This window comes from Pelodiscus sinensis, chromosome 18, assembly GCF_052426305.1.
Source record: "Pelodiscus sinensis isolate ZL-2025 chromosome 18, ASM5242630v1, whole genome shotgun sequence".
Lineage (NCBI taxonomy): Eukaryota > Metazoa > Chordata > Testudines > Trionychidae > Pelodiscus > Pelodiscus sinensis.
In genome coordinates, this window is record NC_143069.1 from 18,231,113 (window position 1) to 18,235,657 (window position 4,545).

Below are 4,545 nucleotides of genomic sequence, written 5' to 3' on the forward strand. Positions count from 1 at the left end.
CCACCCCCGAGCCCTGCCCTGCCCTGGCAGCGCGTCCTTACCTCTCCCACCCGCACGCTGTTGCTGTGAGCCAGGACCCATCTTTCTTTGTAGTAGTGTCTGCACCACAGGTCCTCTGCCTTGTGGATGTTGAGGCCTGCAAGAGACACAACAGGGTCATTCTGCTGGCAGGTCTGAGCCCTTCCCCTCCCACGGGTCCCTGCAGGCATCCCTGGGCAAATGGAGGGGCACAGGGGGCAGAAGGGGAACACAGAGGGACGCATCCCCCCTTGGGCCAGTCTGGGGGAAAAGGGCTGGGTCCCCTCCCCCCGCCGCCGGCACCCTCAGGGTGTCCCTGGGGCCCAGGTCCCGGCTGGGTTCCTTACCCCTGTGGTGCAGGAGGAGTTGATACAGGCTGTGCACCCCCTCCCGGGCCAGCCGGCTGACGTCTTCGGATGGGTCCGAAATAAAAAGGCCCAGCTGGGCCACGTGGTGACCCATCCTCGGCCAGTCGGCGGAGTTCTGAGGGGAGAGAAGAGGGGGGGTCCCTCAGCATCCTGGGGCTGCACGTCCCATGCAAACGGCCGCCGAGGCGGGTCTGAGCTCGGGGGACGGACAGAGACACCTCCCGGGGCGGGGCGGGGCCGGCCTTGCGAGGAGACAACCCTGAGCAATGGCCCCGACTGAAGGGTCACTCCGGGGGTGGAACAAGGGGATCCACTGACGGCCACTCCCCAGTCCCCAGGCCCAGTCCCTCAAGAGCCCCCCTGAAGGGCCCAGGGTCGCCCCTCCCCGGGGAAAGGAGAACGCGGCCCATTCCCGGCCCATTCCCGGCCCTGCCTCTGCCTCCCGGGGACGCTCCCAGCCCCGCGCCCTGCAGCCCCAGACCCCCCGGCTCCGAGGTCACTTACGTCAAACCCCGGGAGGGTGGTGGCGACTCCCAGCAGGGCCGTGGTGCTGCCAAGGGCCCTGGCTCGCTCCTGGGGCAGGCGGGACTCCAGCCACGGGCTCAGGTGCTGGGGGGGAAAGAGGCAGGTCAGGACCCGTAGGGAGGTGCCGGTTCTGGGCAGAGCCTGGGGCTCCTCTCGGACTGTGCCCCCCCCAGCCACTGACACTGCTCCTCTCTAGGCCCCCCCCCCGAGGAAGCAGGGACAATGGCCCCGTCCCCCCCACGGGGCTCACCTCCATTATGAGCTGCAGCCGGGCGGTGTCTGGGGACTCGGCGAGGAGGCTCACCAGTAGGGCCCGGAGGTCGTAGGGAAGGGCCCGGATGAACTGCTGCAAGACAAGGGGGAGCCCTGGGTCAGAGGGGGAGTTGGGGAATCCAGGCCACCCGCTGGCTCCGGGGTGCAGCCTAGAGCAGGGTCTGAGCCGCCTCGCAGAGCAGGGAGGAGCCCAGGCTGGGCATGGAAGGGACGGGCCCCCCGGGAGAGCAACGGGAACCCTGGAGGGAAGGATCCAAACCTGCAGCTTCTTCCCTCCCTCTGCCAACCCCCCCCCCCTCCTCTCTGGAGCTCCAGCCCAGCCCGGGAGCAGGGCCCGGAGGGACGTACCTGTGTGTGGATGGGCTCCTGCTGCCAGTCCCCAGACACAGTCTGTCCTACGGCCGCCGTCAGCAGGGGGCTCAGGAGCTGGGCCCGCAGGGGAGGCTGCAAGGTGCTGGCAGGAGAGAGGGGCAGAGGCTGTTAATTCAGCAGCAGGAGACAGAGACTTTCCCACTCCCTGGCCAGGGGATCTGCTCTGGGGGAGTCGGCGGGGGGGGGGGGGTCGGTACCTGAGGCTGCAGGCGGCGTTGAGGCAGTCGGCCAAGACCAGCGGGGGGGGCGAGTCCTCCATGATCTCCTGGGAGACCCAAGGAGACAAAGGGGCGTGTGAGGCTGGGCCCCCAAGAGACGCTCACACGGCCAGCGCCCCCACCCAGCAGGATCCAACCCCACTGCCTCCCGCTGCCCTGTAGCCCCCCTGCCCGGCACAGGGCCCCTCCCAGCACCCCCCTCCCAAACCGGGACCAGCTCAATCCTTGTCCCCAGGCCGTCTCCTGCCCCTCCCTGCCCTGGTGACCAGCCTCTGAACCTCCTCATCCCTGCTCCCCAGGCGCATCCCCAGCAGCCCGCTCGGCTCCCTTCCAGCCCCCCATGGCCCGGGGAGACCCCTCCCTGTCCCGAATCCCCCTTCCTGTCCGGCACCCCAGACCTGCCCCATTTCTGTGTCCCTCTCTCCTCCAGCATCCCCACCCACCCTCCCCATGTCCACCTCCAGCCCTTCTGGCTCCACCCATCCCGTTTCCAGCACCCCCACCCGCCGCCATGGCCCAGGCAGACCCCTGTCCACCCCACGTATCCCCTTCCCTCCTCCCGGCTGCCGCGACTCGCTTACAACGATCCTGGCCATCATGGTGTCCTTGCAGCAGCGCGGCGCCAGGGTGTCCTCGCCCCTTTGGAGGGCGGCGAGGCAGGCGAGGGGGATGGCCAAGAGGAACCGCTGCAGGGCGGCTGGGCTCTGCACCCCAGAGAGAGTCTGTGAGCCTGGGGCCTGCCTGCCCCCCACGGACAGCTGCAGGGCTCAGGCCTCCCAGGAGTGGAGGTGGGAGCTGCTGGTTGTCCAAGCACCCACACTCTCCCCCCAACTGCTGCCTCAGGCTTGTGGGGGCCCAGCTGGTGCATGACAAGAGCCCCCAGCTTGGGGGGTCCAGGCCATGCAGGAGAAGGGGCCCCAGGGGGATCCCCAGGGACAAGCCCCTCCCGGGGGGGGGGACGTGCTGGGAAGGGGCCGGACAATCTCGGGTCCCCCCCGTGTGGAGAAGGTTCCTACCGTGTCCCGGGTGTGGAGCTGCTCTTCGATGTCATAGATGGCCCCTTCCTCCACCCGGGAGTCCATCCGCTCCTGGCAGAGCTCCGCCGAGGCGCAGGGGGGCTCTGTGCGGGAGGGAAGGGACCAGGGTGACTCCAGCGGCCAGCAGGGGTCACGCGCCCCCATGTCAGGGACCCAGGGCAGGTTGGGCCCCACACGCCCCTCGCAGGGACCCATCCCCCTTCCACCCTCACATCTGCCAACGCCCTCAGCAGAGCCCCCACCAGGAACAAGAGAGCCAAGCAGCCCCCCCCATCCATTGCCCTGGCTGCGGGGCAGACACTGGGGCTGCCCCTCCCCCCCCCCCCGGGTACTGGGTGAGCCCCTGGGCCCAGCGTGTTCACGGCCCCTCACCTGGGTCTGAGCGGCTGCAGGAGGTGGCCCGGCTACAGCTGGAGGCCCAGGCGCTGCTGCTGACGGACCTGGACCCACAGCTGCAGGGGCTGGTGCAGGGAGCGACGGGCTGGGGGCTCCCGGAGACTGGCAGGTCCCCGGGGGCCGGGCAGGGCGATGCCCCCTGGTGGTAATGGTGGCTGGGCTCCCGGGGCAGGTGTTTCTCTCCACAGAGGAGGCCCCGGAGCCACCCTACCCGGCTCCCCCGCTGGGCTGGGTCCCGCCTGCCCAGCCGCCTCTGGAGCCAGGTCCGGGGGGGCCTGGCCGGTGGGCGAGTCGCCCCGAGCTGGTGGGATCCAGCTTCCCCGCCCGCGGGGACGGAGAAGCTGCTCCCCACCGGCCCTGGGGCCATCTTCAGGGCTTTCTTGAACCACAGCCGAAAACGTTTGGCCATGCTGGAAATGAGGGGAGCAAAGGGGAGCTTGGGGCGCAGCCTGATGAACGAAATCCAGGGGTTCCAGCTCCCCAGAGCGACTGCCCCCAGCCCCCAAATGGCCCCTTGCTTATCGGTTCGGTCTTGCACAGGCACTGCAAGGACCTGAGGGTATGTCTACACTACCCCGCTAGTTCGAACTAGGAGGGTAATGTAGGCATACCGCACTTGCAAATGAAGCCCGGGATTTGAATTTCCCGGGCTTCATTTGCATAAGCGGGGAGCCGCCATTTTTAAAACCCCGCTCGTTCGAACCCCGTGCAGCGCGGCTACACGGGGCACGAACTAGGTAGTTCGAACTAGGCTTCCTAGTTCAAACTACCGTTACTCCTCATTCCACGAGTCTCCTGCCCATCAACAGCCCCTTCTTGGCCAATCAGGGGAGAATCTAAGGTGTGGGGGGTGGAGCGTTCTCCCCAAAGACACCGGCATAGACTTGTTCCAGCCCCACCTCCCCAGTCCCCACAATGGGGGCTGCATCCCCCACCCCACGGCTCCTGCAAACCACCCCCCGTCCTTCAGCTAGTCTGTTGGGTCCCAAGCTGGGGGAGGCAGCAAGGGAAGGTCACAGAGGAGGCAAGAACAGAGCAGAAATGTGGGGGGATGGAGGAAAAGGGAAACCAACCAGGAGAAAGCCCCAGTGGCGCTAAGGACGCAGCCCAGGTGAGGAATCACCTTCTGGCCCTTGACCGAGGGCTGGGCCTGCCTGGAACCCAGCCGGCCCCGGGCGGGATCCAACCCCTGGGGGCTCTTACCTTCGTCACAAAGGTGTCGGGATGTGGAACTCACAGAACGCGAAGGAACCGTGAGGAGGAGACGCACCAGAGCTAAAGCAACCGGGGGTCTCCAAAGTCCCCTGGGCCCGCCCCCCGCTTTTATCAGCCTGAGAT

The 4,545-nt window shown here is 67.7% G+C and overlaps 1 long non-coding RNA gene across 1 annotated transcript; it reads right to left on the bottom strand.

Annotated features, from left to right (window-relative positions):
• Nucleotides 1-1,753: 1,753 nt before the first annotated feature.
• Nucleotides 1,754-3,041, bottom strand: LOC149523267 (uncharacterized). The gene is made up of 3 exons (XR_016347094.1): nt 2,791-3,041; nt 2,356-2,478; nt 1,754-1,821 (listed from the first exon to the last, which is right to left on the bottom strand). It is a non-coding gene; the product is annotated as an uncharacterized LOC149523267 (long non-coding RNA).
• Nucleotides 3,042-4,545: the final 1,504 nt, after the last annotated feature.